At 39.4% G+C, this 24,416-nt stretch overlaps 1 protein-coding gene across 4 annotated transcripts in view; it reads left to right on the top strand.

Annotated features, from left to right (window-relative positions):
• The first annotated feature begins 9,507 nt into the window (after positions 1–9,507).
• Positions 9,508–24,416, top strand: part of LOC133644664 (gamma-aminobutyric acid receptor subunit gamma-3) — a 150,698-nt gene continuing 135,789 nt past the window's right edge. For 2 of the 4 annotated variants that reach the window (XM_062039339.1, XM_062039341.1), the window contains exon 1: positions 14,744–15,305. The gene's annotated coding sequence lies outside the window, so the exon portion shown is untranslated. Of the gene's footprint in view, positions 13,406–14,743; positions 15,306–24,416 lie in introns of those variants that run through there. The other 2 variants (XM_062039338.1, XM_062039340.1) reach the window with 2 other exon arrangements.

Genomic DNA, 24,416 nt, shown 5'->3' on the forward strand with positions numbered 1-24,416 from the left:
TAGCCCGTTGCTACGCGTTCTTTTGTACAATAGGCTAATGCTAACGCTTTGCTACGCGTACTTTTGTACAACAAGCTAACGCTAACGCGTGGCTACGTATTCTTTTGTACAGCAAGCTAATGCTGACCTGTTGCTACATGTTCTTTTGTACTACAAATTAATGCTAACGCGTTGCTACATGTTCTTTTTGTACAATAAGCTAATGCTAACGCTATGCTACCTGTTCTTTTGTACAACAAGTCAATGCTAACGCATTGCTAAGTGTACTTTTGTACTACAAATTAATGCTAACGCGTTGCTACGTGTTCTTTTGTATTACAAATTAATGCTAACGCGTTGCTACACGTTCTTTTTGTACAACAAGCTAATGCTAACGCTTTGCTACGTGTTCTTTTGTACAACAAGTCAATGCTAACGCGTTGCTAAGTGTTCTTTTGTACTACAAATTAATGCTAACGCGTTGCTACACGTTCTTTTTGTACAATAGGCTAATGCTAGCCCTTTGCTACGCGTACTTTTGTACAACGAGTTATGCTAACGTGCGTTGTCGCCGGCAACAGGCGTCATTTAGCGCACATGTTGTCTGATTGCAAGATTAAAGTCCTAACTATATATGGAAATATGACAATAGTACAGTAAATAAAACAGAAAAGTGCAGCAGTTTAATTTACTTTTTATTTTTTTATGGGAATAATTTAGATTTTTCTTTCTTTACGTCTCTCTCTTTTTTTCCACATGAGATCAGTGCGGATTTTCTTCTGTAAAAATATATTTGAATTATAACTAAAGTTGTCATACAAAGACGATTTTGTCCTGGTATCATTTTGACCTCATTATTTAGGGTGTCCCGATTCCAGTATCAGCTAAAAGAAATAATGTTGTAATACGATCTCATATGTAAAATGTGTGATATTATGTGCGATACAAGCGGTCCTGCAGCGTATTTACTTGTGTGTGATATCATGTACAAAAAACGCGGCCCTGCAGCGTGTTTACTTGTGTGTGCTATCATGTGCGATACAAGCGGTCCTGCAATATGTTTACTTGTGTGTGATATCATGTGCGACACAGGAGGCCCTGCAGCGTGCTTACTTGTGTGTGATATCATGTGCGATACAAGCGGTCCTGCAATATGTTTACTTGTGTGCGATATCATGTGCGATACAAGCAGTCCTGCAGCGTGTTTACTTGTGTGTGATATCATGTACAAAAAAGCGGTCCTGCAGCGTGTTTACTTGTGTGTGATATCATGTGCGACACAAGAGGCCCTGCAGCGTGTTTACTTGTGTGTGATATCATGTGCGACACAAGCAGTCCTGCAGCGTGTTTACTTGTGTGTGATATCATGTACAAAAAAAGCGGTCCTGCAGCGTGTTTACTTGTGTGTGATATCATGTGCGACACAAGAGGCCCTGCAGCGTGTTTACTTGTGTGTGATATCATGTGCGACACAAGAGGCCCTGCAGCGTGTTTACTTGTGTGTGATATCATGTGCGACACAAGAGGCCCTGCAGCGTGTTTACTTGTGTGTGATATCATGTAGAAAAAAATCGGCCCTGCAGCGTGTTTACTTGTGTGTGATATCATGTGGGATAAAATCGGCCCTGCAGCATGTTTACTTGTGTGCAATATAATGTGCGATACAAGCGGTCCTGCAATGTGTTTACTTGTGTGCGATATCATGTGCGATACAAGCAGTCCTGCAGCGTGTTTACTTATGTGTGATATCATGTACAAAAAAATCGGCCCTGCAGCGTGTTTACTTGTGTGTGATATCATGTGCGACACAAGAGGCCCTGCAGCGTGTTTACTTGTGTGTGATATCATGTGCGATACAAGAGGCCCTGCAGCGTGTTTACTTGTGTGTGATATCATGTACAAAAAAAACGGCCCTGCAGCGTGTTTACTTGTGTGCGATATCATGTGCGATACAAGCGGCCCTGCAGCGTGTTTACTTGTGTGTGATATCATGTGCGACACAAGAGGCCCTGCAGCGTGTTTACTTGTGTGTGATATCATGTGCGACACAAGAGGCCCTGCAGCGTGTTTACTTGTGTGTGATATCATGTGCGACACAAGAGGCCCTGCAGCGTGTTTACTTGTGTGTGATATCATGCACAAAAAAGCGGCCCTGCAGCATGTTTACTTGTGTGTGATATCATGTGCGACACAAGAGGCCCTGCAGCGTGTTTACTTGTGTGTGATATCATGTACAAAAAATCCGGCCCTGCAGCGTGTTTACTTGTGTGCGATATCATGTGCGATACAAGCGGCCCTGCAGCGTGTTTACTTGTGTGTGATATCATGTGCGACACAAGAGGCCCTGCAGCGTGTTTACTTGTGTGTGATATCATGTGCGATACAATCGGCCCTGCAGCGTGTTTACTTGTGTGTGATATCATGTGCGATACAAGCGGCCCTGCAGCGTGTTTACTTGTGTGTGATCTCATGTGGGACACAAGAGGCCCTGCAGCGTGTTTACTTGTGTGTGATATCATGTGCGATACAAGCGGCCCTGCAGCGTGTTTACTTGTGTGTGATATCATGTACAAAAAATCGGCCCTGCAGCATGTTTACTTGTGTGTGATATCATGTGCGATACAAGCGGCCCTGCAGCGTGTTTACTTGTGTGTAATATCATGTGCGATACAAGAGGCCCTGCAGCGTGTTTACTTGTGTGTGATATCATGTACAAAAAAAGCGGCCCTGCAGCGTGTTTACTTGTGTGTGATATTATGTGCGATACAAGCGGCCCTGCAGCATGTTTACTTGTGTGTGATATCATGTGCGACACAAGAGGCCCTGCAGCGTGTTTACTTGTGTGTGATATCATGTGCGATACAATCGGCCCTGCAGCGTGTTTACTTGTGTGTGATATCATGTACAAAAAAGCGGCCCTGCAGCATGTTTACTTGTGTGTGATATCATGTGCGATACAAGCGGCCCTGCAGCGTGTTTACTTGTGTGTGATATCATGTACAAAAAATCGGCCCTGCAGCGTGTTTACTTGTGTGTGATATCATGTACAAAAAAAGCGGTCCTGCAGCGTGTTTACTTGTGTGTGATATTATGTGCGATACAAGCGGCCCTGCAGCATGTTTACTTGTGTGTGATATCATGTGCGACACAAGAGGCCCTGCAGCATGTTTACTTGTGTGTGATATCATGTACGATACAAGCGGCCCTGCAGCGTGTTTACTTGTGTGCGATATCATGTGGGATATCATGTGCGATACAAGCGGTCCTGCAGCGTGTTTACTTGTTACCTTCTTCAACGGATTTGAACCGTTCCAACATCCACAGTCAAATTACCATTTTCCAAGTTCAAAAAAATTCCAGGAATTCCCCTGTTTTCCAAAGCCCTACTTTCACGTTTTCCTGGAAAATTTTCACAGTCCACATTTTTCAACCGTTGTTGACCATTCCACCTTCAAAACATTCCTCTTAATTGGGACAACAAAATTACCATTTTCATTTTTTTTACAAATTCCCATTTTTCCTGAAATTCCAGGAATTCTGAAATACCCATTTAAATTCAAACTGTTACTACATCAACATTTTTCAACCGATTAAAAAAATTCCAACACCAACCCATTCATATCATCAAGAGCAATTGTGCTAGTATCAATATTTTCCAAAATTCCCGGTTTTCCCCAAATTCCAAAATGTCCAGGGAATTCCCATTCAAATAATTGGGAAAAATTCTCAAAATTTTTCTCATTTTTAAACCCGAATCCAACATTTCAAGCATCCACCCACACTGCTCTTCCCATATATCGAACCCAAACCCCTTTACTAAAATTCCTGTTTTTCCCGGAATTTCCAGTAATTTTCTCCCCATTGACAATAAATGGGAAATATACAATCGACTGCACATCCCACATTTCTCATCCGATTCGAACCGTTCCAACACACTCCACTCACCTTGGACAATCAAACTACCATTTTCCATGTTCAAAAAAATGACAGGAATTCCCAGAATTCCCTGTTTTCCAAAGCCCTATTTTCAAATCTTCCTGGAAAGTTTTCACAGTCCACATTTTTCAACCGTCGTTGACCATTCCACCTTCAAAACATTTCTCTTAATTGGGACAAAAATATTACCATTTTTATTTTTGTACAAATTCCCAGTTTTCCTGAAATTCCAGGAATTCCGAAATAGCCATTTAAATTCAAACTGTTACTATGTGAACATTTTTCAACCGATTCAAAGAATTCCAACACCAACCCATTCATATCATCTAGGGCAATGGGAACAAATCTCAAAATATTTCGCTTTTTTTTTTAACCCAGAATCCAACATTTCAAGCATCCACCCACACTGCTCTTCCCATATATTGAACCCAAACCCCTTTACCAAAATTCCCGTTTCTCCCGGAATTTCCAGTAATTTTCTCCCCATTGACAATAAATGGGAAATATACAATCGACACATTTTTCAACCGATTCAAAAAATTCCAACACCAACCCATTCATATCATCAAGGACAATTGTGCTAGTATCAATATTTTCCAAAATTCCCGGTTTTCCCCAGATTCCCAAATGTCCAGGGAATTCCCATTCAAATAATTGGGGAAAATTCTCAAAATTTTTCTAATTTTTAAACCCGAATCCAACATTTCAAGCATCCACCCACACTGCTCTTCCCATATATCGAACCCAAACCCCTTTACCAAAATTCCTGTTTTTCCCAGAATTTCCAGTCATTTTCTCCCCATTGACTATAAATGGGAAATATACAATATACTGCATATCCCACATTTCTCATCCGATTCGAACCGTTCCAACACACTCCGCTAACCTTGGAAAATCAAACTACCATTTTCCACGTTCCAAAAAATTACAGGAATTCCCAGAATTCCTTGTTTTCCAAAGCCCTATTTTCACATCTTCTTGGAAAGTTTTCGTAGTCCACATTTTTCAACCGTTGTTGACCATTCCACCTTCAAAACATTCCTCTTAATTGGGACAACAAAACTACCATTTTTATTTTTGTACAAATTCCCAGTTTTCCTGAAATTCCAGGAATTCAGAAATAGCCATTTAAATTCAAACTGTTACTATGTGAACATTTTTCAACCAATTCAAAGAATTCCAACACCAACCCATTCATATCATCTAGGGCAATTGTGCTAGTATCAATATTTTCAAAAATTCCCGGTTTTCCCGAAATTCCAAAATGTCCAGGGAATTCCCATTCAAATAATTGGGAAAAATTCTCAAAATTGTTCTCATTTTTAAACCCGAATCCAACATTTCAAGCATCCACCCACACTGCTCTTCCCATATATCGAACCCAAACCCCTTTACCAAAATTCCTGTTTTCCCCGGAATTTCCGGTAAATTTCTCCCCATTGACAATAAATGGGAAATATACAATCGACTGCATATCCCACATTTCTCATCCGATTCGAACCGTTCCAACACACTCCACTCACCTTGGACAATCAAACTACCATTTTCCATGTTCAAAAAAATGACAGGAATTCCCAGAATTCCTTGTTTTCCAAAGCCCTATATTCACATCTTCCTGGAAAGTTTTCACAGTCCACATTTTTCAACCGTTGTTGACCATTCCACCTTCAAAACATTCCTCTTAATTGGGACAACAAAACTACCATTTTTATTTTTGTATAAATTCCCAGTTTTCCTGAAATTCCAGGAATTCCGAAATACCCATTTAAATTCAAACTGTTACTACGTGAACATTTTTCAACCGATTCAAAGAATTCCAACACCAACCCATTCATATCATCTAGGGCAATTGTGCAAAGTATCAATATTTACAAAAATTTCCGATTTTTCCGAATTTCCCAAATGTCCAGGGAATTCCCATTCAAATGAATGGGAACATTTCTCAAAATATTTCGCATTTTTTTAACCCAGAATCCAACATTTCAAGCATCCACCCACACTGCTCTTCCTATATATCGAACCCAAACCCCTTTACCAAAATTCCCGTTTTTCCCGGAATTTCCGGTAATTTTCTCCCCATTGACAATAAATGGGAAATATCCCATCCCACATTTCTCATCCGATTCGAACCGTTCCAACACACTCCGCTCACCTTGGACAATCAAACTACCATTTTCCACGTTCAAAAAAATTACAGGAATTCCCAGAATTCCCTGTTTTCCAAAGCCCTATTTTCACATCTTCTTGGAAAGTTTTCGCAGTCCACATTTTTCAACCGTTGTTGACCATTCCACCTTCAAAACATTCCTCTTAATTGGGACAACAAATCTTTCCATACAAATTCCCAGTGTTCCTGAAATTCCAGGAATTCAGAAATACCCATTTAAATTCAAACTGTTACTACGTGAATATTTTTCAACCGATTCAAAAAATTCCAACACCAACCCATTCATATCATCTAGGACAATTGTGCTAGTACCAATATTTTCAAAAATTCCCGGTTTTCCCGAAATTCCCAAATGTCCAGGGAATTCCCATTCAAATAATTGGGAAAAATTCTCAAAATTGTTCTTATTTTTAAACCAGAATCCAACATTTCAAGCATCCACCCACACTGCTCTTCCCATATATCGAACCCAAACCCCTTTACCAAAATTCATGTTTTCCCCGGAATTTCCAGTCATTTTCTCCCCATTGACAATAAATGGGAAATATACAATCAACTGCATATCCCACATTTCTCATCCGATTCGAACCATTCCAACACACTCCGCTCACCTTGGAAAATCAAACTACCATTTTCCACGTTCAAAAAAATGACAGGAATTCCCAGAATTCCCTGTTTTCCAAAGCCCTATTTTCCCGTCTTTCTGGAAAGTTTTCACAGTCCACATTTTTCAACCGTTGTTGACCATTCCACCTTCAAAACATTCCTCTTAATTGGGACAACAAATCTAAAATGTTTCTTTCCGTACAAATTCCCAGTGTTCCTGAAATTCCAGGAATTCAGAAATACCCATTTAAATTCAAACTGTTACTACGTGAATATTTTTCAATCGATTCAAAAAATTCCAACACCAACCCATTCATATCATCTAGGGCAATTGTGCTAGTACCAATATTTTCAAAAATTCCCGGTTTTCCCGAAATTCCCAAATGTCCAGGGAATTCCCATTCAAATAATTGGGAAAAATTCTCAAAATTGTTCTTATTTTTAAACCAGAATCCAACATTTCAAGCATCCACCCACACTGCTCTTCCCATATATCGAACCCAAACCCCTTTACCAAAATTCCAGTTTCCCCCGGAATTTCCAGTAATTTTCTCCCCATTGACAATAAATGGGAAACATACAATCGACTGCATATCCCACATTTCTCATCCGATTCGAACCGTTCCAACACACTCCACTCACCTTGGACAATCAAACTACCATTTTCTACGTTCAAAAAAATTACAGGAATTCCCTGTTTTCCAAAGCCCTATTTTCACATCTTCCTGACACATTCTGGAAACATCGCATGGACTTTAGTAAAGATATATTTGTGCATTTGACGTGACAACACATACACAAACACACACACCCACACACACACACACACACACACACACACACACACACACACACACACACACACACACACACACACACACACACACACGCTTAATCTTAGTTAATGGAACAACGGGCGGCACGTGGCGTCCCTTGCTTGATTACACGCATGCAGCCTGCAGTTAGTGGACTATCAAATCCATCTTGGGGGGCGGGGGCGGCTTTGGAACATCTGGCTCACATCTGCTTGTCAAGGATTTATCCGCGTTTAAGTTGCTTTTTCCATTCCTCTACAGCCAGCTAAGCTGCCAAATGACATCCATCTTGAGTACGGGAGCAGTGCAGATAGGGAAAAACTGTAAACACTCTGGGTAACCTTTACGCACTTTGACATACACACCTGGCACCTGCCGACGTCAACTACAGGAACAGGAAGTATAAATAAATAAAGAATTATATTTATCATATCAGAATAAATAAAAGACTGAAGGAATTAGAAATGCTGGAAGAAGTAGAAGACTGGAAGAGCTAGTAAAACTAGAAAACTGTAGGAACTAAAAGACTACAAGACTGAAAAAAATTGAAAAACGGTAAGAACTTGAAAAATTTAAAAGACTGTAAGAACTAAAAGACTGGAAAAACTAAAAGACCAAAAGACTGGAAAAAAATAGAAAGACTGGAAGAACAGGCAGAACTAAACAATCGTAAGAGCTAGAAGGACTGGAAGAACTAATACAACTACAAGACTAGAAGGACTAGAAGAATTGGAAAGCTACGAGACTGTAAAAAAATAGGACTGGAAGAAGTAGAAAAACAAGAAAACCAATAACTAAAAGACGGGAAGAACTAAAAGGACTTCAAGACTGGAAAAAAACAGAAAGACTGGAAGAACTAGAAAACTGGAAAACTGTAACAACTTCAAGGCCGTAAGAACTTTAACTACCCGACAGGAAGAATTAGAGAAAACAGAAAGACTGGAAGAACTAGAAAAAAATAAATGACTGAAGGAATTAGAAATGCTGGAAGAACTACAAGACTGGAAGAGCGAGAAAAACTAGAAAAGTGTAAGAACTATAAGACAAAAAGACTGGAAAAAATTGAAAACGGTAAGAACTTGAAAAATGTAAAAGACTGTAAGAACAAAGACTTGAAAAACTAAAATCAGAATCAGAACCAGAAATACTTTACTTTAAAAGACCAAAAGACTGGAAGAACAAACAAAACTAAAAGACTAGAAGAACTAAAAGATTGGAAAAACTAGAAAGACTGGAAGAACTGGCAGAACTAAAAAATCCTAAGAGCTAGAAGGACTTGAAGAACTAATACAACTACAAGACTGGAAGAACTAGAAGGACGAAAATAACTTGGAAAAGCTACAAGACTGGAAACAAATAGAAGGACTGGAAGAAGTACAAAAATAAGAAAACCAATAACTAAAAGACGGAAAGAACTAGGAAAAACTACAACATAGGAAAAAAAAAAAGGGCTGGAAGTACTTGGAAAACTAAAAAAACCGTAAGAACTACAAGGTTGGAAGAACATAAACTACACGCCAGGAAGAATTAGAAAAACTAAAAACTAGAAACCGGTAAGAACTTGAAAAATTTTAAAGACTGAAACTAAAAAGACAAAAAAAACTAAAAGACTGCAAGACAGGAATAATTAGAAAGACTGGAAGAACTAGAAAACCGTAGAAACTAAAAGACTGGAAGAACCTCAACTACATGACAGGAAGAATTAGAACAACTGGAAGACTGGAAGAACTGGTAGGTTGTGAGTTCAAATCCCGGCCGGGTCATACCAAAGACTATAAAAATGGGACCCATTACCTCCCTGCTTGGCACTCAGCATCAAGGTTTGGAATTGGGGGTTAAATCACCAAAAATGATTCCCGGGCGCGGCTATGCTGCTGCCCACTGCTCCCCTCACCTCCCAGGGGGTGATCAAGGGGATGGGTCAAATGCAGAGGACAAATTTCACCACACCTAGTGTGTGTGTGACAATCATTGGTACTTTAACTTTAACTTTAACTTTAAAAGACTGCAAGACTGAAATAATTAGAAAGACCGGAAGAACTAGAAGAACTAAAAAAGTAAAAAGACTGAAGAACTAGAAAATCTAGAAGACTGTAAGAACTAAAAGACTGCAAGAAGACTGAAGGAATTAGAAATGCTGGAAGAACTAGAAGACTGGAAGAGCTAGAAAAACTAGAAAACTGTAAGAACCAAAAGACTACAAGACTGGAAAATTAAAAACGGTAAGAACTTGACAAATTTAAAAGATGGGAAGAATTGGGAAAAAAGACTGTAAGAACTAAAAGACTGGAAAAACTAGAAAGACTGGAAGAACTAGCAGCTAAAAAATCGTAAGAGCTAGAAGGACTAAAAAACTAATACAATTTTAGTTCGGAAGAACTAGAAGGACTAGAAGAACTAAGAAAAGCTACAAAACTGGAAAAAAATAGAAGGACTGGAAGAAGTAGAAAAACAAGAAAACTAATAACTTAACGACTGGAAGAATTAGAAAAACTAGAAAACGGTAGGAACTTCAAACATTTTAAAGACTGGAAGAACTAGAAAGACAAAAAAACTAAAAGACTGCAAGAATGGAAGAATTTGAAAAAACGGAAGAACTGAAAGGACTAGAAAACTGTAAGAAGTAAAAGACTGGAAGAACTTAAACTACAAAACCCAAAAGCAGTGAAGTTGTCACGTTGTGTAAATGGTAAATAAAAAGAGAATACAATGATTTGCAAATCCTTTTCAACTTATATTCAATTGAATAGACTGCAAAGACAAGATATTTCATGTTCACACTGGAAAACGTTGTTCTTTTTTGCAAATATTAGCTCATTTGGAATTTGATGCCTGCAACATGTTTCAAAAAAGCTGGCACAAGTGGCAAAAAAAGACAGAGAAAGTTGAGGAATGCTCATCAAACACTTATTTGGAACATCCCACAGGTGAACAGGCAAATTGGGAACAGGTGGGTGCCATGATTGGGTATAAAAGTAGATTCCATGAAATGCTCAGTCTTTCACAAACAAGTATGGGGTGAGGGTTACCACTTTGTCAACAAATGCGTGAGAAAATTGTTGAACAGTTTAAGAAAAACCTTTCTCAACCAGCTATTGCAAGGAATTTAGGGATTTCACCATCTACGCTCCGTAATATCATCAAAAGGTTCAGAGAATCTGGAGAAATCACTGCACATTGGCAGCAAGGACGAAAACCAACGTGACCTTCGATCCCTCAGGCGGTACTGCATCAAAAAGAGACATCAGTGTGTAAAGGATATCACCACATGCATGGGCTCAGGAACACTTCAGAAAACCACTGTCAGTAACTAAAGTTGGTCGCTACATCTGTAAGAATTAGAAAAACTAAAAGACTGGAAGAACTAGAAAAACTAGAAAACGGTTAGAAGTTGAAACATTTTAAAGACTGTAAGAACTAGAAAGACAAAAAGAACTCAAAAATTACAAGACTTGAAGAATTAGAAAGACTGGAAGAACCAGAAGGACTTGAAAACTGTAAGAACTAAAAGACTGGAAGAACTTAAACTACATGACAGGAAGAATTAGAAAGACCGGAAAAACCACAATAACTAAAAAAAATAAAAAGACTGAAGAACTAGAAAAACTAAAAGACGGTACAAGCGGTAGAAAATGGATGGATGGATGGATGGATGGAACAACTAAGAGACAGGAAGAACTATAACAATTAAAATACTGGAAGAATGAGAAAAACTAAAAGACTGGAAGAACTAGCAAAACTCGAAAAACTAGAAACTGGTAAGAAGTTGTAAAATTTTAAAGACTGGAAGAACTAGAAAGACAAAAAGAAGTAAAAAACTACAAGACTTGAAGAATTAGAAAGACCGGAAGAACTAGCAGGACTAGAAAACTGTAAGAACTAAAAGACTGGAAGAACTTAAACTACATTACAGGAAGAATTAGAAAGACCGGAAAAACCAGAAGAACTAAAAAAAATAAAAAGACTGAAAAACTAGAAAAACTAAAGGATTGGACAAGCGGCAGAAAATGGATGGATGGATGGATGGAAGAACTAAGAGACAGGAAGAACTATAACAATTAAAATACTGGAAGAATGAGAAAAACTAAAAGACTGGAAGAACTAGAAAATGGTAAGAAGTTGTAAAATTTTAAAGACTGGAAGAACTAGAAAGACAAAAAGAACTAAAAAACTGCAAGACTTGAAGAAGTAGAAAGACCGGAAGAACTAGAAGGACTAGAAAACTGTAAGAACTAAAAGACTGGAAGAACTTAAACTACATGACAGGAAGAATTAGAAAGACCGGAAAAACCAGAAGAACTAAAAAAAAATAAAAAGACTGAAGAACTAGAAAAACTAAAGGATTGGACAAGCGGTAGAAAATGGATGGATGGATGGATGGATGGAAGAACTAAGAGACAGGAAGAACTATAACAATTAAAATACTGCAAGAATGAGAAAAACTAAAAGACTGGAAGAACTAGAAAATGGTAAGAAGTTGTAAAATTTTAAAGACTGGAAGAACTAGAAAGACAAAAAGAACTAAAAAACTGCAAGACTTGAAGAAGTAGTAAGACCGGAAGAACTAGAAGGACTAGAAAACTGTAAGAACTAAAAGACTGGAAGAACTTAAACTACATGACAGGAAGAATTAGAAAGACCGGAAGAACCAGAAGAACTAAAAAAAAATAAAAAGACTGAAGAACTAGAAAACTAAAAGATGGGACAAGCGGTAGAAAATGGATGCATGGATGGATGGAAGAACTAAGAGACAGGAAGAACTATAACAATTAAAAGACTGGAAGAATTACAAAGAAAAAAAAGACTGGAAGAACTTTAAAAAATATAAGAACCTAAAAAACTACAAGTAAGAAAGAATTAGGAAAACTAAACCCTTGGAAGAATTAGACAAACTGGAAGAAGTAGAAGAAATGAAAAAGATGAGCTGAAAAATGTGAATTTTGATCAAAAACACGTGACCTTTGACCTCAGCCATATTGGACCGGATGGCTTTTAAAAGTCAATAAATAAAATTCTGATTTAAAATGAAGTTTTTACTGCAGTTTGTGCTCAGCATCTTTAATTGTAGATCATTGTTTTCAATAACAGCATTAACCTCCATCCCTCACGAATAGAAATGACTAAAAGTTATTGAATGTCCGTAACTAAATGCTAAATGAATATCTTGATATAAAAACACAGTAAATAAATAATAAAAAACTACGAGAAGCAACAGCTTTATTTATTAAAAACACTGCACTGTACTGGGTTGTATATACTGTACAAGGCTGTGTCTCTCTTTCTGGCCAGCAGAGGGAGCCAGCAGCCTGGATGAGAGTCACCAGCAAATTTCTTATTAGAATATTAAATAATATTCTGTAATTTATATTACTAGTAAAGAAACTCAACTTGAAAATACAGTGAATATTCAAAGACGATCTATATTCGCAAATACGTGGATTAAAAAATAATAATGCATCATTTTGGCACAGTCAGATGACGTCACCGGAAAATGCCCTCCCAACCAGGAAGTGCTGGGCGGGCTTTCTCATTAAGCAAGACTGTCAACACCTGGACTACAAAATGGTAAGTTCAAGCAAAATACCAAACATTTTTAGAAAGTTCTTTGCTATAACTTGTACGAAAAAAAAATACTACCACCACAAACTTTTAATGAGCGTTTAAAAGTTGTATGTGGAACTTTAATGGCTGTCATGACATGTTGATGGTCACACGTTTTCTTTTAGGGACTTTAATCCACACAAATACTTCATGTTCTTGCTCTATAAAGTAAAATATTTGGAACAGGGTGAGGACTGTCACAAATATTTCTGACTCTTTTTTAAAAAATTTTTTTTACCAAAAGTGTATACTTATAAGTAGACTGCTGTGACGCGAGAAATTCTTCCGCCATCTTGAAGTGGTGAGCAGCCTAAACTGACAGTTGACAGGTAGAAAACAAAGATGCCGGGCTGGTGTTCAGCGTTTTCCTGCTCAAATGAGCGGACTGTCGAAAATAGGAATCTGGGGATTACTATTACTATTACTATGACCTATGGTGGCATCATGCCTTCAGTGTGCATATTGTATATAGTTCTCTGCAAACCTATGAAATGTTCTATTTTGTCTTCATTATTTTGTCAGAATGCACCACAATGCTTCATTTGTATGTGAAAATCACAAAGAAATCTTCTGGGGGAGGATGACACCCCTACAGGGGTTTGGTTTACAAACTTTCAGCCCCACCTATTAAAGTTTTCACTATTAAAGTGGGTGACATTGTTATCACCAGGAAAGATGAGGTCACCTACCTAGGTTCCATTCTAGAGGCTAATCTTTCCTGTGATAAAATGGCAACCAAGGTAATCAAAAAGGTCAACCAACGAACAAGATTTCTCTACAGAATCTCCTCTCTGGTCAACAAAAGCACCATGAAGATTCTAGCGGGAACTCTCATTCAACCCTTTCTCGATTACGCATGCACCTCCTGGTACCCTAGCACCTCCAAAACCCTCAAATCTAAACTCCAAACATCTCAGAGCAAGCTAGTCAGGTTACTTCTAGACCTCCACCCCAGATCACACCTCACTCCTACCCACTTCTCCAAAGTGGGCTGGCTCAAGGTGGAGGACAGGGTTAAACAACTTGCACTGAGCCTAGTCTATAAAATCCGCTACACCTCCCTGATACCGAAGTACATGTCAAACTACTTCCTTAACGTGAATGACCGCCATAACCACAACACCAGGGGGAGCTCCACTAACCACGTTAAACCTAGATTCCGAACTAACAAAGGTCTTAACTCATTCTCTTTCTATGCCACATCAATGTGGAATGCGCTCCCAACAGGTATAAAAGAAAGGGCATCTCTATCCTCCTTCAAAACCGCAATAAAAGTTCACCTCCAGGTAGCTACAACCCTAAACTAACACCCTCCCCGGATTGTTAATAATCAAATGTAAACAATCAAATGCAGATACTTTTTCTTATGCCTTCTGATCTCTCTCTCTCTCTCTCTCTCTCTCTCTCTCTCTCTCTCTCTCTCTCTATGTCCACTACTTGCTGTCCATATCCTACCCCCCCCCTCCACACCCCTGATTGTAAATAATGTAAATAATTCAATGTGATTATCTTGTGTGATGACTGTATTATGATGATAGTATATATGATAGTATATATCTGTATCATGAATCAATTTAAGTGGACCCCGACTTAAACAAGTTGAAAAACGTATTCGGGTGTTACCATTTAGTGGTCAATTGTACGGAATATGTACTTCACTGTGCAACCTACTAATAAAAGTCTCAATCAATCAATCAAAACAACATTAACGTTCATCCCTCACGAATAGAAATGACTAAAAGTTATTGAATGTCCGTAACTAAATGCTAAATGAATATCTTTATACAAAAACACAGTAAATAAATAATAAAAAACTACAAGAAGCAACAGCTTTGATTATTAAAAAAAAACACTGCACTGTACTCTGTAGTATATACTGTACAAGGCTGCGTGTCTCTTTCTGGCCAGCAGAGGGAGCCAGCAGCCTGGATGAGAGTCACCAGCAAAGCCAGCGCTGATGGAATTTCTTATTAGAAAATTAAATAATATTCTGTAATTTATATTACTAGTTAAAGAACTCAACTTGAAAATAAAATGAATATTCAAAGACGATCTATATTTTCCAAATACGTGCATTAAAAAATAATAATTCATCATTTTGGCACAGCCAGATGACGTCACCGGAAAATGCTCTCCCAACCAGGAAGTGCTGGGCGGGCTTTCTCATTAAGCAATACTGTCAACACCTGGACTACAAAATGGTAAGTTCAAGCAAAATACCAAACATTTTTAGAAAGTTCTTTGATATAACCTGTACGAAAAAAAATACTACCACCACAAACTTTTAATGAGCGTTTAAAAGTTTTCTGTGGAACTTTAATGGCTGTCATGACATGTTGATGGTCACATGTTTTCTAAGACTTTAGGGACTTTAATCCACACAAATACTTCATGTTCTTGCTCTATAAAGTTAATATTTGGAACAGGGTGAGGACTGTCACAAATATTTCTGACTCTTTTTTTTTTTTTTAACCAAAAGTGTATGTACAGTATACAGTGTAGCACATAGACATCTTATAAGTAGACTCAGCATTGGCTGCTGTGACGCGAGAAATTCGGCCGCCATCTTGAAGTGGTGATGAGGAGCCGACGAGCAGCCTAAACTGACAGTTGACAGGTCGAAAACAAAGATGCCGGGCTGGTGTTCAGCGTTTTCCTGCTCAAAAGAGCGGACTGTTGAAAATAGAAAACTGGGGATTACTATTACTATTACTATAACCTGTGGTGGCATCATGCCTTCAGTGTGTATATTGTATATAGTTCTCTGCAAACCTATGAAATATTCTATTTTCACTTCATTATTTTGTCAGAATGCTTAATTTGTATGGGAAAATCACAAATAAATCTTCTGGGGGAGGATGACCCCCCCTACGGTTTAGTTTAAAAACTTTCAGCCCCACCTAAAACAAAATTCACCAGCCGCCACTGATTATGATGCATTCTCATTTTAGGCAAAGTATAAGACAATACTTTCTTAACAGTATAATTGTAACCAGGTATAAGTCTTCAAGTAACAATATTCAAATACTAACATTGTTGAGTAAGACGGAATTTGGCTTTATTCTGAATCCAGTGAAACAGATTGGTGGTTTTAGCTGATATAAAGACTTTCAGGTGTTTATATATGTTTATGTTTAAGTATTTGGCAGACGCTTTTATCCAAAGCGACATACATAAAAAATACATATAAAACAATGACTGTAAACATGATCATTTAAGGGAAGAATGTAATACAAAATATCAATACAAAGTGTCAAGACAGAATTAACTCTCTGCTGCTGCAGCAACAGAGATACAGTCTATAAGATATATATATATATATTTAATGTATTCATACATAGTTTATGTAGGATATACACATTTTTATATAACCTAATTATATTGTTTCTTGAATTTAAAAATAGCTGACCGTTTTTTTCCCCCTTCTCTGGGATTATATTCCCAGTTTTGATCTCGGACGTCTGGTCACTTATAGCATATAAGAATATTCTATTACTGTTAAGCAAACTATGAATAATAAAACACACCAAAACATATGTCCTTTATCATAGCTACACGTATGACAAAAAAAACGCGTGAAAATCAGTGGTATTCAGTGAGGTAAGATGAATTAAATGCGTTGACAGTTCATTGCTCCTGCCAAATGAATTGCACTGAGTGGAGCGGATCACCACTCCAAGATGGCGGCCCCGCGTCTCGTCAGCGCCAGTAGGCAGTAGCGCTCCATGCTGCGTCTACTTATAAGATGTCTATGGTGTAGTGTACAGTAAGTGCATGTTAGCTTAAATGGCCGAGCAGTCAGTGTGCTGCCTTGGCATGCTCGTGACAGCCAGAAAATTCATAATTCACAGAGGGGTGTTGTTGACTTATTTTGTTATTTTGCTGCCTAAAGTGCTTGAATTTGAGGCAGATTTTTCCAAAAATTTGCAAAGGTTTGTGGCTTTTTTTTGTTTTTGTTTTTGTTTTTTTCCCTCCAATAATTACATCAGCTTGTGATTTTATAAACTAATAAATATACAATTGCACACTCTCGTTTATGTTCCAAAGGAGTGAAGATGTGGGTTTATTAGTAATCGTTTGTATCAGGGATTCTCAAACTGTGGTACGCCGGCTCAATTTTCATGTTTTTTTGTTTAGTTTTTTTTTTTGACAGGGACAGTACAGTTAAACATTGCTACCCATTGGGTAACCGATGTCAAAGTACATAAGACTTTGTAGCCACAGGCTAATTTGCAACTCTGGTCCCTGGTTATGCTTTTAAAGAAAAATTGAGAAAAGTGTGAAACACATACAAAAAGATTAAGACAAGTACAAAATAAAAAATATATTAAAAATAATTGGCCCCATTTGTCCATTACTACACCCAGTTCTAGTGATCGCACTTCTGATTTTTCTTAAGCCACTTTTTCAGTTTTGTGGAGAAAAGTTTAATGTCCGACTGTTTTTGATTGATTGATTGATTGATTGATTGATTGAGAAGTTTATTGACATCTTAAATAATTTAATCCTTTTAATGCTTTAAAAAGGCAAACAGATGGCACAAAAAGGCACTGTGGTCCATTAAATATTCATCACTTTTGATACATTCAATAATAAAAGATAAATAACCTGTAACATGTATATAAAAAAATTACGTTAAAATTTTTTATAAATTATGTACATATACACAGTATACATGTCAGGTGATTTGAAAGACATATATACAAAAAAAATGGGGGAGGGGGGAGGGTATATACACTATGTACATGACACTATGTACATGACACTATGTACATGACTATGCAAGAGTGTGCAAAACGGAATGAGAAAATATATATACACTATAACCACATATAAATATATATAAACCACATATAAATATATATACACTATAACCACATTGTAGAGGTTGCCCTCTAGTGGGTTCTTCGGACCACCACTTACTGCCAGGAGAGCCCGGAATTCTGGGTATAACACTGTTTTATTTTCCCTCAAATGGTGCAAAGTCTTTTGCTTTTCAGCAAAGTGTCTTTTCTGCGTCTGCGTCTCTCAGCAGCACCTCAAACTCCCACTACTGGTCTCGTCACGGCTGCTGCTAATATAGGCGACGGGTGATTAGATAACAAGGCCCACCTGGGCCATCCACGCACCTGTCGCTGTCTTCGAGGTCGGTCCTGGCACACCCCGTTCCGCTGCAGGCCCGCAGGCCACGCCCCCCTCCAAAACATATAAACCTGTTTGATGGGGATCAATTTTGGTTCAGATCAGGTAGAGGTTGAGCTGAGCCACGATTTTATGGCAGTTTTAAAATTGAGTAGGGAAGTTTGAATTTTAAGGTCTGTTGGTAGTGCATTCCTCTGTGTTGTGGCAAAATAGTAGAATGCATTTTTTCCCATGAGTCTTGAATTTGGGGGGGGGGGGGAACAAGGTCTGAGGAACTCCCTCTCGTGTAGTACCTGTGAGAATCACTTACTCTGGTGAAATAGTTGGACAGGTATTTGGGGACAGTTTCTCTGAGTATTTTGAATACCAGGCACATTGCGATTTGGTGTACTCTTTCCTCAACTCTAAGCCATCCCAATTTGGTAAAGTGGGTGTGGATGTTGCCCTTTAGTGGGTTCTGCAGACCACCACACACTGCCAGGAGAGCCCGGATCAGGGTTACAACACTGTTTTATTTTCATGCAAATTGTGCAAGGGTTTTGCTTTCCAGCAAGCTGTCCTTTCTGCGTTCGTGTCTCTCTCTGTCTCTCTGGCTCCCACTCCAGCTCCAACAATGTGTCTCGTTCCGGCTGCTGCTAATAAAGGCGACAAGTGATTAGATAACAAGGCCCACCTGGGCCATCCACTCACCTGTCGCTTTCTTCGAGGCCGGTCCTTGCACACCCCATTTCGCGGCAGGCCCGCAGGCCACGCCCCCCTCCAATGTGGGCTTCAGTTAGGTGAGTCCTGTATGGGAGGTTGAGCAGAAGTCTCACCAGCCTGTTTTGTGAAGTTTGCAGTTTCGTTTTTAGTGGCTTGGGGATACTGGTGAACCCTGAGGTGCAGGCGTAGTCAAAATGACACTGTATGAGGCCACCGGCGAGGGTCTTAAGTGTATCCCTGTTGATAAACGCAGAAATCCTGCCCAAAAATCCAGTTTTATTATTGATCTTGGTGATTTTTTTTTAATGCCATTTTTTCACCCGAGAGAGTGTTGTCCAATATACAACGTAGGTAAATGACCTTGTCTTTGCTGGTGATTATGGTATCACCTTGCTTTAACTGTGAAGCCCGGGGATTTACCTAGGTTGTGCTTGGACCCAAATCGGATGGACTCTGTTTTACCCAGGTGTAGTGACAGTTTATCGGAAAGCCAGAGACAATGATGACTTAGTTCGGTGCTGAGTGCACTTTCAACCTCCAGTTAGTCCCTGTCCGAGGCCATTATGGCAGAATCCTCCGCGAACAGGAACAAATTGCTGTTTAATGCTGATTTTATGTTGTTAATGTAAATTAACGACATATGACAAAGAGTTCCACAGATGTGAGGCCTTCATTGAGAACGCAGACTGACCCAGAGTGGTCCGGCACCTTTTCACTCTACAGCTGGAGTCTGCACACCTTCACTACTGTATCTTTGTATTTCTTGACACATCACATCAGGGGCTAATCTATTAAGATACTTAAAAATAGATTTTGAAAAATGAGAAACGTGCAAAATTATCAAAACTCATCATTTAGTATTTTTGGGTAATGTGGCGGTGATGACGATTCATTGGTTTTTGGTCAAATATCTTTAGTGTTTGTTAATATAATGACAACAGAGGCTTCACTACACATCTGGTGGCCTGTCCCCAGACCATGGCACAATAAGACATATGGGATAAAATCACTGGGATGAGAATCAGCACCTCCAAGTCCGAGTCCATGGTTCTCGCCCGGAAAACGGGTGGAGTGCCATCTCCGGGTTGGGGAGGAGATCTAGCCCCAAGTGGAGGAGTTCAAGTACCTCGGAGTCTTGTTCACGAGTGAGGGAAGAGTGGATCGTGAGATCGACAGGCGGATCGGTGCGGCGTCTTCAGTAATGCGGACGCTGTATCGATCCGTTGTGGTGAAGAAGGAGCTGAGCCGGAAGGCAAAGCTCTCAATTTACCGGTCGATCTACGTTCCCATCCTCACCTATGGTCATGAGCTTTGGGTTATGACCGAAAGGACAAAATCACGGGTACAAGCGGCCGAAATGAGCTTCCTCCGCCGGGTGGCGGGTCTCTCCCTTAGAGATAGGGTGAGAAGCTCTGTCATCCGGGAGGAGCTCAAACTAAAGCCGCTGCTCCTCCACATCGAGAGGAGCCAGATGAGGTGGTTCGGGCGTCTGGTCAGGATGCCACCCGAACGCCTCCCTAGGGGGGGGTTTCGGGCACGTCCGACCTGTAGGAGGCCACGGGGAAGACCCAGGACACGTTGGGAAGACTACGGGATCCCCCGGGAGGAGCTGGACGAAATGACTGGGGAAAGGGAAGTCTGGGCTTCCCTGCTTAGGCTGCTGCCCCCGCGCCCCGACCTCGGATAAGCGGAAGAAGATGGATGGATGGATGGATGGGATAAAATCATTGCATGCATGAACTTGCGCAGCTTGAACAGATAAACACGGTCTAGTAAGCCTGAAACAGTTATTTAATAATAATTGTTATGGTCTTAGTCATTTTTATAATATGGCCATCAAATTTTAGCTTAGGGTCCAAAATAACACCCACATATTTAAATTCCTTTACCTGCTCTATTTTATTTTGATTAACGTTGACCTGAATTTCATTTAATGATTTTTCTTCAAAGAGAAACACATTGAGACTGTTTTCTTATAATTTAGGGTTAAACAGTTATTTTGAAGCCATGTTGATACTTCAGCAAGCTGTCTGTTTAATATCTCTGAAGCCTGTTGAGTAGGCTGACCATATTCTGAAATCCCAAAAAGAGGACACATATATGCGTGCCAAGGCGGGCAGCACGCCAAGGCCGGGACTAGGTGAAAATGTGCCAATGATACTCGAACTTGCTTCATAAGTAATATATTTATTTAAATAAAGCATTTTTATCCTATGTTGACAGTAGTGATGGCGCTAGGAATTTTCAAAATGGGGTTCCAGGGACCCCATCAAATCATACAAATGGGGTCCCACAGTAAATTTTTGGGGCACCACTTTTTTGTAAGCGTTTTGAAAACAAATGACAAATGTATGCATTATCCTGTTGTATCTCACATTCTATGTTGTGTTTTGGAAAAAGGTTGTCATAAACGAGCTCTCGCCCTGCACAGCTGTTTTGTGCTTTGTAGTGTCGATATGGGCTTGTAGATCTTTATTTGCCACAGATATACACGTTCCTGCTTTGCACACAGTGCATTCTGCTTCCCATGTGTCACGGCCAGGACCAAAACACAAATACTTTTTCCGCAAATCATCCGTGAAGTTTCATTTACTTTTCGGCATTTCTTGTTTTCATGTCTGTCTCCACTCACTAGCTCTCTCGCTCTGTGTCTCTGCCCCTCCCTCACCAATGTTTCTGCGTGCGCACCTTCACAGCTTGTTTTGTTTAACCCCTTCTTAACTTAACCCAAGAGTCTAGGGTCGGCAACCTTTATCACTCAAAGAGCCATTTTGACAAGTTTCACAAATGAAAGAAAACAATGGGAGCCTCAAAACTCTTTTGAAATTTAAAATGAAATAACACTGTATACAAAGCTTTTTATTGCTTTGTGCTATGTTTAACCCAGGGGTATCAGAGACGCGCCCCGGCCCGCACTTTAATATGACAGTTTAAGTTAGTGCGGCCCGCAAGATTTACATGAATGGCGATCAACAGCATCATAGTTGTCGATCCTCCTCATTTTTCCCGGGAGGCACCCGAAATTTGGGCGCGATGTCACTGCCTTTTGCGCCCTCTACAGCCTGCTTTAACAGCTTACCTGCTCAAATTAATGGGGTAATCGTCGCTTTCTTGGTCCGAATCGCTCTCGCTGCTGGTGTAAACAATGTGCAAATGTGAGGAGCCTTTCAACCTGCGACGTCCCGCTACTTCCGGTACAGGCAAGGCTTTTTTATCAGCGACCAAAAGTTGCGAACTTTATCGTCGATGTTCTCTACTAAATCCTTTCAGCAAAAATATGGCAATATCGCGAAATGATCAAGTATGACACATAGAATGGATCTGCTATCCCCGTTTAAATAAAAAAAATTCATTTCAGTAGGCCTTTAAAGAGGGGTCTATATTAAATATATATTTTGCTTTTGAATTGTTCAGATGACTAATCATGTCATGGATCTTGTTTTGATTAGCCAGTGTTATGTGAAAAGATGAGGGTGAATTTTCTATATCATTTATCATCGCATGGTAGCGGTCTTGGTATAAAACTGACTGCAAGTTGTTGAACAGAATTAAATAAAATATGAATTCCATTCATTTGCAATTTCTGAAGCATCATTACTAACCATTCCATTAACGTTCAGTTTAAATATACCATTTCCTGAACTATGTCCTTGAGACTCAGCAAACATCTGCATGCAGTAAAAAGACTGAGACTTTCTCAGTTCACTAACCACTTTATTTCTTAGTCCTTTAAAAAAACAAACACTATATCTGTTTGTAACTTCAATCAATCATCAATCAATCAATGTTTATTTATATAGCCCTAAATCACAAGTGTCTCAAAGGGCTGCACAAGCCACAACGACATCAGATCCCACATAAGGGCAAGGAAAAACTCACAACCCAGTGGGATGTCAATGAGAATGACTATGAGAAACCTTGGAGAGGGGAGACCGGATGCAATGGACGTCGAGTGGATCTAGCATAATACTGTGAAAGTCCAGTCCATAGTGGATCTAACATAATAGTGAGAGTCCAGTCCATAGTGGATCTAACATAATAGTGAGAGTCCAGTCCATAGTGGATCTAACATAATAGTGAGAGTCCAGTCCATAGTGGATCTAACATAATAGTGAGAGTCCAGTCCATAGTGGATCTAACATAATAGTGAGAGTCCAGTCCATAGTGGATCTAACATAATAGTGAGAGTCCAGTCCATAGTGGATCTAACATAATAGTGAGAGTCCAGTCCATAGTGGATCTAACATAATAGTGAGAGTCCAGTCCATAGTGGATCTAACATAATAGTGTGAGAGTCCAGTCCATAGTGGATCTAACATAATAGTGAGAGTCCAGTCCATAGTGGATCTAACATAATAGTGTGAGAGTCCAGTCCATAGTGGATCTAACATAATAGTGAGAGTCCAGTCCATAGTGGATCTAACATAATAGTGTGAGAGTCCAGTCCATAGTGGATCTAACATAATAGTGAGAGTCCAGTCCATAGTGGATCTAACATAATAGTGAGAGTCCAGTCCATAGTGGATCTAACATAATAGTGAGAGTCCAGTCCATAGTGGATCTAACATAATAGTTAGAGTCCAGTCCATAGTGGATCTAACATAATAGTGAGAGTCCAGTCCATAGTGGATCTAACATAATAGTGTGAAAGTCCAGTCCATAGTGGATCTAACATAATAGTGAGAGTCCAGTCCATAGTGGATCTAACATAATAGTGAGAGTCCAGTCCATAGTGGATCTAACATAATAGTGAGAGTCCAGTCCATAGTGGATCTAACATAATAGTGAGAGTCCAGTCCATAGTGGATCTAACATAATAGTGAGAGTCCAGTCCATAGTGGATCTAACATAATAGTGAGAGTCCAGTCCATAGTGGATCTAACATAATAGTGTGAGAGTCCAGTCCATAGTGGATCTAACATAATAGTGAGAGTCCAGTCCATAGTGGATCTAACATAATTGTGAGAGTCCAGTCCATAGTGGATCTAACATAATAGTGAGAGTCCAGTCCATAGTGGATCTAACATAATAGTGTGAGAGTCCAGTCCATAGTGGATCTAACATAATAGTGAGAGTCCAGTCCATAGTGGATCTAACATAATAGTGTGAGAGTCCAGTCCATAGTGGATCTAACATAATAGTGAGAGTCCAGTCCATAGTGGATCTAACATAATAGTGAGAGTCCAGTCCATAGTGGATCTAACATAATAGTTAGAGTCCAGTCCATAGTGGATCTAACATAATAGTGAGAGTCCAGTCCATAGTGGATCTAACATAATAGTTAGAGTCCAGTCCATAGTGGATCTAACATAATAGTGAGAGTCCAGTCCATAGTGGATCTAACATAATAGTTAGAGTCCAGTCCATAGTGGGGCCAACAGGAGACCATCCCGAGCGAAGACGGGTCAGCAGCGCAGAGATGTCCCCAACCGATGCACAGGCGAGCGGTCCAACCCGGGTCCCGACTC

This window comes from Entelurus aequoreus, linkage group LG27 (genome assembly GCF_033978785.1).
Source record: "Entelurus aequoreus isolate RoL-2023_Sb linkage group LG27, RoL_Eaeq_v1.1, whole genome shotgun sequence".
Classification (NCBI taxonomy): Eukaryota; Metazoa; Chordata; class Actinopteri; order Syngnathiformes; family Syngnathidae; genus Entelurus; species Entelurus aequoreus.